We start from the raw sequence: 12,313 nt of genomic DNA, 5'->3' as shown, positions 1-12,313 counted from the left end.
CAGTCAAATAAACAGCAAGAAAATGAGTAGTGTCCAGGGCATCCCCCGTCCTTAGACCCTCCTTCTTGGCAAGGAAAAACTCAAAACCCAGTGGGAAAAGGGAGAAACCTCGGGGAGAACCACAGTGAAGGAGAGATCCACTCCCATGGACGGACAGGCTATAGATGCACCAGGACTGATGGACGTCCATTTGCAGATGTAGTTCTAGTCTGCAAGGATGCAGTAGGGTGGACACATGGGGGTCCATCCCACTGGATGAGACAGGCAGGAGCGAGGAGGCCCATCCACAGTGGTGAGGCCGAGGACGTCCATCCAGACAGGTGGGGGAGGGGGTCAGGACACAGGACAGGGCAGGACACAGATGGGTCAGCGCAGATCCTGTCATCATTGGCTCCTAAGCGGTTACAACTGAAAAAGTAGCCACTCCCCCGGAGGGGAGTGGGGAAAGGGGACACCAGGTGAATAGCACTGCACAAACTAAGTTGGCTAAATATTAAAAATATAAGTGCAGACCAAAAGTTGGGAATGGTATACACCTTGGTTGGTTTATAATTTTTTAAATTATTATTTTTATCATTATTTTGGTTCTGGGGCAACTGGGGGCACTGTCACCTCACAGTAAGAAGGTTCTTGGTTCCAACCCAGTACCAGCCAGGGTGGGCATTTCTGTATGTGTTTGCATGTTCTCCCTATGTGGGTTGTCTCCGGGCACTCTGGTCTCCGCCCACCATCCAGAAACACACACTTAATAGGTTAATTGGTCAATCGAAATTGCTTAAAGGTGTGAACAACACATCCAGGATGTTCCCCCACCCCGCTTTCGCCTATTGGTAGCTATGATAGGCTCTGGCACCTTCCACAACCCTCTCAAAGACTAAGCGGTTCAGAAAATGAGTGAGTGAGTGAGTGAGTGAGTGAGTGAGTGAGTGAGTGAGTGAGTGAGTGAGAGAATTTTGGTTTTGCGTTAATAATGGCATAGCTAATGTCATAATAATGTCATCATTATACATCTTCAAAAAGTACTTTTTGACGACTACAACTTTTGACCAGACTACTACCCCTTTTAAAGCTGATCCCAAATCTGCAGTCTGCAATCCATCTGCAGTCCATGGGCAACTTCTTCTTTCCAAATTGTGGACTAAGAAAGTGCAACAACAGAGTATTGTTCAAAGCTCCTGCAAAATCAGCACCATGGACAGTGTAAGTTCACTCCAAGAAACAGAATTTCTTTCTTTAGAATACCTTGGGTAGCCACTTCAAAGAGGTTATTCAGTCTCCCCAGTATATTTCCAATTGGTAGTTGTATTTCCAGACCCAGAGGCTAAAAGAATAGGTTAAAGTTTAAGACATTTCCTATACTTGTATACTATTTAGAAGGGAGTTTAAATGAAAAAGCATGCATTGTTCTTAACATGGATGTACATAAACAAAAAGCCAAAAAAAAAAAGTAGAAAAAACTACAGAAAAAGATTAAAAAATATATAGGCAAAGTTTTCTGAAGGAATACATTGCTTGACACTAATGATTTAAAGCATATGTAAAAAAGAATTAGAGTGACCTACAAACAAATGTATATGTGTAATGGAAAACATAATCAAATTCAATCACAGCCTTCAACAAAAGCTTGCCAAGATTTAGAAATGAGCAATATTGTTTCCTTATGCATAAAGTTGCACACAGACTCCATCTGTTTTTAAATTTAATAAAGATTTGTCTGTGCTGTGTGTCAAATTAGGGAGGCTTAGACTCATCGAAGGATCATTGGAGCCATTGCAGGGCCATTTCAGTTCAATTTAATTAAATCCAATAAACTTTATTTATCCCTGCAGGCAAGTTTCCATGGTGGATAAAAAAAACCATTAATACAAAACACAGTATGGATATAAAGTGTTACACTCACCTTCACAGATTGAAAACATAACATGACTTTATCGGCTTACAAGTGCCAAAATTAAATTTACATTTAAACACTAATCATTGCACAATTAACAATGAGACTGTGGAGAGACCAGGCGGTTCAGTCACACCCCAGCAAGAACAGCAATCACAATGTTGAAGACCTGAAGAAATAAATGCTACTCGGTCTGTGTTCAACAGCTGCCGTCATCATTAGTACAAACCTCAGATATTATTTCAGCTTATATGAAACAAAGAGGTTCAAAGTGGAGAAAAAGCAACCCGGAGCATCAGTGCAGCTCTTCTGTCAGACTATACTCTTTGTCCAACTCTATCAGAGCTATCTATAGTTGTACTGAAGTATTTTCTTAGCTATGTCAAAGTGAGCTACAGGCCTTAGGTTAAAATCAACACACCTGGCAGACATAGCCTTCTCAGTTTCAAGAGATCAGAGAAGAGCAACCGGAGGCCCAAATCAATAGTGCATCATTCTTGTTTTAAAATGTGGATTTCAAGCCACTGCCTTCTACTTGAATTCAGTCTCTCCAATGCATTAAACCCACTGGTTTGGTGTATGGCAGTTCTAGGTTAAGAAGCGTTGTCATTTCTTTCTATTGGTATCCAACAAGTTGTGTAAAACAGACAGCTCTTCTAAAAGACAACTCTGTACATCATACAGGCATTCACTTTATTGTTTTAGTTCACAGCGGTTTGCTGGGTTTGTTTAAAATACTACATTTAGATTGCTATGTCTGTTTTTGAGTTTTATTCTGCGTATTTGTCTTTCACAAAAGTCAATGTATTTGCAAACGGAAAATCTGCTCTATTAAAAATATCAATAAAAAAATCACATTTATATCATGAATACATACAAATGTCACGTCATTAGATGAAAGGGAAGCCATTGGTATGTAATACTTTTAGTGAATATTTTGTATTTTTCTGTTTTAATTTAATTAAACACACACACACACACACACACACAGTAGGAGTGATCTGCAGCAGTTAAAAGTTGAAATGTAATTGTAATGAAACATGGTCCAGACATCTCCAGACAAAGTATCTTTTCCTCTTAGGCAGCGTTGACCCAGTGTTTCGCTTTGGGCACAGACAGTGATCACACCCACTGGATAAACATGTGAAGTATAACATATCCTATCTTTGTGCTCATCTTCTGCAGCATGTGGATAGAAAAGACCCATGCAGCCCACAGCTACATCAGAGTCACCCAGCAGGGGTTGTAAAGTACCCGACTTGATAATCTGTGCTGATCTGATCCTATCCTCTTGCAGGCAGTGGGATCTCCTTCAAAGAAACCCTGCCAGTTGAAACTATCTGTAGATTCTCTGTCACTGCAGCTCTTTCATTTCCATTCATTCACTTAAACAATGCCCAAGTGCTAGTTTCACATAAGGATTTGTAACTCTGCAAGAGGAAATCAATCAATGAACCACATAGTCAGTGTGATTATTGAGATTGTGATAGGAGGCCCTTTATCAGATTTCATGTTAGTTTTCCAGACAACATGGAACAGCAATCTGACTGACTCAATGCTAAGCAGTCCAGGAGGCCTAAAAATAGTCTTTCTTATTTACCACATTTATCTTTCTCTATGCCTCTCCGAGACATTATATTGGGAGGTAAAATCCAGTTATTTTCCCAAAGAGAGTTTCTTTAGTCATATAATATTACCAAGGCATTGCATTACATTGTGTATATATGTGAGGGGGGAGGTTTGGTCCGTAACACCACAGCAATTTAGCACATACCAGTCTATTGCAACAAGATGTTAAAAGAGAAATATCAGCATTTTGTGCACATAATACAATTGTAAAGCCACAGCTAACAAATGGGAAAAAAGTAATACATTCACCACAGGCTTATATGTAGCTTGAGCCCCCACTGGTGGTATTTATGTATCAGGACTGTATACACAATAAGTGCATTCATGGCTCATCACCCAGGGCCTAAAGATATGAAAGGGATTTTGAAGTCTTTACGCTCAAGTATTTTTGTGGTGTTTACTTTAAGTGTGTATTTCTGAATAAATAAATAAATAAATAAAAATAGTTGTATATGTATATATGAAAAAAATATTCTATACGCAGTGATGCTGGTAACCCATACAATTTGGATGTAAACCAATCGCTTTTATTCAACAGTGAATGCAACATTTTGAGTTAACCTTCTCAAAGATGGATTCTTTGGGTGTGTAAGTGGACTGTACCACGTCTAAAAAGAAAAAAAAAAATCTTCCTTGTTGCTAAGCAACCTATTTTGGCATCCCTCTAAAGCAATCATGTTATGTCTGACAGTTACTTGTGGTTTATTGTCAAAATTAATCTGAACTTTAGTGTTGGTAAAATGAATGTTACAAGTACTTTAGAAACAGAGTTTTTTTCAAGCACAACAGACAAAGAACTCAGTCAGTTTTAAAGTTTAATGCTTGGGCTATTCTATAGAGTGGCAGTTCTTTTTTTCTGTGGTTAGAACAAATTGTATAAGACTACAAAATTTAGCAAGGTAATTCAGTTGAATGTCTGGCTATGACAGCTAATTACAATAAGTGTTGCTGTACCCTAAAGGAATACTGTAACCTCAAATTAGAATTGACACTAGTGTATATTGTGTAAGACTATGTGTGCCTGATTTGTGGACAGATAGCTGCAATAGCTTTAGATGATTATAGCATGTGAAATAATGGCATTGTGGGCATTAAAGGATACTCCTGGCCTGAATCTATAATAGGAAAAACTGCACCTTGCTGACTGCTGTAATGAAAGGACCGCCGCTGTGTGTCCTCTGTGCTACAGCAGTGGAGTTGTCTGATTTGACACCAGGTCACACGGAGCGTTGATTGACAGGCACAACTACTGCCTTTGTCACAGAGAGGTCTGTCTTGGCAGCATCACCTCCTCTAAGTACATGAGACAGCGATCAGTCATTCACGAGTTTGCTGCCATGCAGCAACCTGACACAGGCTTGATGCCTGATAGATTGACCAAGGAGGAGATAGGGAAGATTGGAAAAAAATATGTTGTACTGACTAAACATATGTATTAAACATTATTAAACAACATGGACAGACACAGATGCAAACACAGAGTAATTACATACCTGGACACACATTGAAGTTATTTCAAAGTACAGCAAAGCATGTCAACATAGTGACATGAATGTTTATTTACACAAAGAATTTCAGTTTTTTTTTTAATGCATTCCTAGTGGCAGACATGCAAAGCTGTGCTGTATCACAACATCTACGACGCTGCATCATTGACATTCTTGCCTCCCATTCCACTACAGTGACAGTATTTTGATTTTGTCTCAACACCACAGAAATATAAACCTTCATTCTCTTTATTTGTGTTTTATGAAACAGACTTCCCCATTCAAAGAAAATCACAACACCCCATTGACTGTAATGGACCACAAACAACAATCCTAAATATGCCTACTGTTGTTTTTTGTTTAGTCCACTGATCCCGAGGTCTGTGGATTATCTGTCTAACATTGTTCCGTGGTAAGACACTGTTGATAATGTTTTTGTAATACATCTTTTTTTAAATGTTTGACAACCATAAACAGAAAATAAAATCCCAAACCCTGCAAATTCTCTGGCTTGTAAGCAGGTAAAATATGTTTTTGTTTACTAGCTAGTTGTGGGAAAATGGCTGAGTATTTATTTTTAATCAACACAACATTGTATATGCAGAACATCAGCTGTAAATGTTTTGCTTTCAATAGCATATTTCCATACCTTTGAGCCTCTATGTGGTTTTAAAGCCCTGAAGGCAGTAGCCACCTTCTATCTCTAATAGTGAAATGTGGCATAAAAAAATCATTATACAAACTGAGCCATTACTCTTTTTTCCAAGGGTTTAGAACATTTGCATGAAATCACATGTATGAAAAAGAAAATGATGGCAAGGCAGTTTTCACATTTCACTTCCAACAAGTCATGCTTCAGTATTATATGGCAATTACAGACACGGTTCACCTCTATTGGCTCGGCCATGAACTCTAATTCTCACATTGTAGTGATTAATTTGATTTCCTGAAGCTTTAAAGGGAGTGTAGCTCTGTAACATATTTATTTTTTTATGCAGTAAAAATTTTTTAATGAAATTAAAAAACATCAACTTTGTAATTGCAATGAGACCAGAGGATGTTTCTTTTCCAAAAGCAAACATGCAGTTTCTCTATTATGTTGTATTTGCAAATTCATCTGTTCCTATGTTGTCTATTTCATGTCTTTACTCAACATGTTAATACAAAATAAAAATGAAAAACTGGGTGTATATGTGACGATACTGCAGGCTTTTGTCCATAATAGTTAAAAGCTAAAAGTGTGCCATTAAAGTTGTTTGTGGCACCATTACAGGCATGTCTGTAAAACTGGCATGTTATGACATTAATGTTGATGGTGGTGATTCAGAATCTGCTGACAGGGTAGGGTCTCTGGAAGATCAATACAGGCTGCATGTATGTAAATGCAGTCATTAAATCTTACTCTGCTTAAGTGCCTGGAAATATGCATTTGTTAGTATAAAAGAGACAAATAATCTGCACGTGTAGACAGAAAATATTAATTTTGATAGTAAGACAGTGGTTATTATTATTTGAGGTAGACATGAAGAATATTTTTGCACAGTACTGCAGAGTTAAGCATATGACATATGACATATGCAACAGTAAGGACATGACAGCATGTGCCACTGTTGAATGCAAATGACTGTTGTCTTACCCTTTCACTATTCACAGTATCAGCAACAGCATGGTGTGGCATTCTTAATAACTAAGTCCTCATCTGCATGATGGAAATAGGGACAGAGCGCATGAGCACATTTAATCAGAACGCCCTGTAGTATACCTCAAGTCTAAACATTAGTTACCAATGCTGCTTGCATGATAATATTCCTGTTCTGTTAATGTGTTTGACCTCAGGTACAATACTTTTTACCCTGTGTTTCAGTGTCTGATAGAAAGTGTTTGAAGTTAGAAAAACTAAGGGTAGTTGCTGAAGTTGAAATGTTGACAGCACTACACAGTCTGACCTCAGTTACTTTCCCCACAGACGAGATAAGAATCATTAGATAGATGATTTCATTTCCATTGAACAGTGGAGAATATTAGAAGGCAAGCTGTTTTTGGTCTTGGTGATTTTGTGTCTGTTTCCCTGCATGTTTTGATTCCAAAGCCAGTTTACTTACAACTGCATAAATACACAAATATGACATACAGTGCATTGTACCATAGCTGTGTAGTCACCACTACTGATAATTTTTGGATGTTTACATCTAATGTGCCAGAGTAACGTCCAGGGAAGGAGGGAGGTCAAAAAAGTTTTAGGAGAAAAACTAACACATTTTTGTTTGTTTTTCTTGTCATGGGGTTTATTGTCAGTAATACCATAAAACAAACAGTTATTTGTAGTGCATTGCTGAAAATCCATGTACTGTTTGATGATCATTCATCAGAATGACCCCTGATGAAAATCCCCAAAGGTCAAAAAGCGAGTTTTGAATTCACAATGTAAAGGTGCGACATACAATGTGTGTGAATAAAACTACATGTATTCATTATTTTCTTTATTTTTGATATGTAAATTAATCATAACATATAAAAATAAGCATACAAATAAACCTTGGCTTTGTGGCTCATGGTATCATGAGGTATTGTGAAGGCACTGTGTCCAGCTCTGTCTTAATCTTTGTTGTCTTCATCGCCGTCTTCATAGGAGTCTTTGTTGTCGTCATCATCTTCTTTGTTAGCAATTTCTTCAAACATCTTCTCTGACTAAACTACTGGTCGGATTAATTTCAAATTGTACATGTAACTTCCTTGGCTCAATATCTACAAAGTTTGTTCACAGTTTTGAGAAATGTAGATGATTTAGATTTTTTTTTATGCATTTTTGAAATATTAAAAATTTGCCTTTACTTATAAAAGGCCATATTTTGATGGTTTATTACATGGAAATGTTTAGAGATATCAATGTACAGTAGTTGCTAGGGAGCACTGATAGGAAGTTATAAATGGACTTTCATTTAATTTGTTGTATAGTATAGTATAGTATAGTATAGTATAGTATAGTATAGCATAGTATAGTATAGTATAGTATAGTATAGTATAGTTCAGTATAGTTCGGTATAGTATAGTATAGTATAGTATAGTATAGTATAGTATAGCATAGCGTAGCATACTTCAGTATAGTATAGCATAGTTCAGTATAGTATAGTATAGTATAGTATAGTATAGTATAGTATAGAATAGTATAGTATAGTTCAGTGTTGCATCGTAAGAAAAAATATTCTTGAAGTCCAAAAATTGTGACTGGGTCAGACAGTTTTATTTACTGCACTATGGTGACAGTGTCACACAAGGGAGCAATATTCTGTTTGTTTGAGTGTTCTGTGACAAGGCATTTACACAAGTTACAATAGAACAAAAGGTGAATAAAAGTCCAATTAAAGGTTTGGTCTGCACCAATTCTTTGGAGTAAAGAGAACAACTACGGAAATGTCATTTTCACCAAGAACTCTGCAAGATCCAATTCAAAGGACAATTATAAATAGTATAGTATAGTATAGTATAGTATAGTATAGTATAGTATAGTATAGTATAGTATAGTATAGTAAGAACATCCCAAAAATAATGGTTTCCAGAGTCAGAATTTCAGTGCACGGACGAACCTGAAATTACACAGTAGAGTAGTGGTTGGCACTCACAGCAAGAAGGTTCCAGGTTTGACTTTCAGTCGGACCAGAGCATTTCTGTGTTGCATTTACTTGTTCTCTCTGTGTGCAGTTTTCCTCTGGATGTTCTGTTTTCCCCTGTCACACAAACAGGTACATATAGGTTAATTATCCTGTCAGTGTCCCTGACCACAGCACTGATGAAGATCTGGAGTTGGTCCCTGAAGGCCTTCAATGGCAGCTCGCTACTCCTAATGTGTCTGCTATGTGCTAATGCTAATGCTAGGGACTGTGTGTGTGTAGGTGTGTGTGTGTGTATTAGGATGTGTAAGATAAGATATGACTTTACTGATCCCACCATGGGGAAATTTCAGCAGTAAAATACAAAACAAAAACAAAAACAAACAAAAAAAAAAAACAGTGCAGGAAAGACAGGCAGAAATATACAAGAGTAAAACATGAAATATACAGAGAAAGAGAAAATAAGACCAAATTTCCTTACAGGGATAATAAAGCAACTTAACCTAACCTTGAACCTTTAATTTGAGGGGAATTTAAATCAATTTTAAAGGACCTAGAAAACCATAGACTTTCAATGTAATTTCTCCTAAATTTACTTTGAAATCATTGAACTTGTCCTTATTAATGTTTATATATATTATAGATAGTGTTGTGCAAGTTACTTCCAAACTGTAATACATTACAGGGTGGGGAAGCAAAATTTACAATATTTTGAGGCAGGGATTGAAAGACAGTGTATGACCAATTAGTTTATTGAAAGTCATGAGAATTTATTTGCCACAAGAAAATTGACATAATAGAAAATGTTTTTATTCTATGTGTCCTCCTTCTTTCTCAATAACTGCCTTCACACACTTCCTGAAACTTGAGCCAGTGTTCCTCAAATGTTCGGGTGACAGCTTCTCCCATTCTTCTTTAATAGTATCTTCCAGACTTTCTCCTAATAGTTTTGCTCATAGTCATTCTCTTCTTTACATTATAAACAGTCTTTATGGACACTCCAGCTATTTTTGAAATCTCCTTTGGTGTGACGAGTGCATTCAGCAAATCACACACTCTTTGACGTTTGCTTTCCTGATTACTCATATGGGCAAAAGTTTCTGAAAAGGTATGGATAATAGTGTTAGGTATGATTATGACATCAATACATGTTTGGTTTCAAAACAATTGACGTAGTGCCTGCTGAGAAAAAACAACTAAATGTTCATTGTAAATTTTGCTTCCCCACCCTGTACAGATTACTCATTGCCTTATAATATTACTGTCTTGGAACTGTAATGCATTACTTTTGCGTTACATACAGATCTTGACATAAATGGCTCATGTGCAGTAGAACCCGGGTCCACTTTTCCAAACCCCCACCCATCCATACCTGCAAAGCTGAGTACCGAAACCCAACCCGGCACCCACATTTTTTTCATGTCCAATTTGCACCCAGCCGCACCCTCATACATTGTACACAAGATTTTTTAATTTCAATGAGGATTTGACCTAGTTAAAAAAAAAAAAAGGACGTACGCTGTTGACCATTAAAGTGGAATAACTTTGCTTTCAGAGACATTTTTCTTTTTATTCCTTTTATTCTTACATCATTAATCACCTTTGACCAGCTGCAATGATTACATACTGAGCACAAGTTACACTTTAACAAGAATCAATCACATTGTCACAATCATTTCATGAGATGAGTTACTCATAAAAAAGAGGTAAAATTTTATCACAACTTTATGGGCAACAGTGTATTTAACATTATTATAGATTCACAACAGTATAGTATAGTATAGTATATTATAGTATAGTATAGTATAGTATGGCATGGCATAGTATAGTATAGCATAGTATAGCATAGCATAGTACAGCATAGCATAGTATAGTATAGCATAGCATAGCATAGCATAGGATAGGATAGGATAGGAAAGTATAGTATAGTATAGTATGGTATTGTATAGTATTGTATTGTATAGTATAGTGTAGCGCACCCTAGCTGTCTGGCTATTTGTTGGAGTGCGCTCCCCAAATCCATGTGTTGTGAGAGATCTCTCTCTCTTTATAGTTCATCAATGTACTTTGTTAGGTAGTTATAAGATCATCAAAATGTAACTGTTTAGCTCTTCAGAATATCCTAATGACAGTAATAGACTACTTTTAGTACACCTGTAATAGGCTACATACATGAAACTACTAAGTTTTAGAGTAAATAAAATTAATTACTCCGTGTAATATATTTTAGCTTCAATACCCTGCCTCACTTATGCACATTAAAGTAGTTTTAACCCTTTTTGAATTTTTTCACCTTTTACTATTTGCCCCTTTAAAATTAATATCCCCACCATATGAATTATCACAATTAAACATGCACACGTACACCAAACAGAACGTTGAACAATTTACTAAACATTTAAGCAATTAAACATTCAAAAGTATGGTGTAAGCACATTAAGTCTTTTCTTTTTTTCAGTTCTTTGAAATTAGTTCAGTTCTTTGAAATTAGTTCAGTTCTTTGAAATTAGACCAGTCCACTTCAAAGAGTATAACAAGTCCACATAGTTCACTTTAAATGAACAGAGCACATAAATCATAACTCTCATAATTTTTAACCCTAAAGCCGGCAGTTTATCTAACTAAACTAACATATTTAAACATCAACACCAACACCAACATCAACATCAACACCAAACAGATTAATGTATGAGTCACAAACCGGTGCAGGCCTGAAGCGTGGTTTGGGAGCGGAGGGACCTAAAACTCCATGGTCATTTCGCGCAAATAAAAAACTCACAGCTGCTGATTAATGGCAGCGGTATCCTCTCTGAAGCCTCGCAGCACTGGCGGTGCTGATAGGAACTGCTGTCGTCGTCCCGTTCAATAATCCGGGTTCCGAGGAAAAAGAGTCTGATGAACTGGGCGTAGTATGTAGTATGTAACGTAGTATGGTCGAGCAGACCACTAGCTTGCACAGTCCTTACAAACTCCAACAAGCTAAGACGGGTTGACTAGCATGCACAGCATCCTCCGGGAAAAACTCTTCGCTAGAGTAGTCCACAAGAAGCACGAAAAACTCCAAATAAACACCACAGAATGTCCGTCCGTGACTCACTGTCCGTTAGTCTCTGAACATTTCCACATTACATCCTCAAATTAGCGTTTTGCCAACTCTTTTTTCCGCCTCGTGTTCCTCTGCAACTCCACATGTCTCTCTCCTTCTCTCCCACATTCTCCTCACACATCACTTCCTCCCGACTCGGATTGGCTCAACATAACAGGTAAACTAGATTTTTAACAAATAATTATTTTTACATATACACAATGTTTCAGAATTTTAAACATAGTAATATTCACATTTTAATAAAAAATAAAAAATACAATGAAATCAAAAATATGAATTTAAGAAATCAACTTAGAATTCCCATGGAGCTACAATAGTATTGTATTGTATAGTATAGTATAACTCAGTATAGTATAATATACTATAGTATAGCATAGCATAGCATAGCATAGCATAGTATAGTACAGTATAGTACAGTACTGTATAGTATAGTATAGTATAGTATAGCACAGTATAGCATAGTATAGTATAGTATAGTATAGCATAGCATAGCATAGCATAGTATAGTATAGTATGGTAAAATGCATAATAAATGTATATAATAATATACAGTCCAATATAATACACCAAAGTAGAGTTTTATGTGCATGAA

The sequence above is a fragment of the Sphaeramia orbicularis genome, chromosome 5 (assembly GCF_902148855.1).
Source record: "Sphaeramia orbicularis chromosome 5, fSphaOr1.1, whole genome shotgun sequence".
Classification (NCBI taxonomy): Eukaryota; Metazoa; Chordata; class Actinopteri; order Kurtiformes; family Apogonidae; genus Sphaeramia; species Sphaeramia orbicularis.
Note: the sequence above shows the minus strand (reverse complement) of the source record.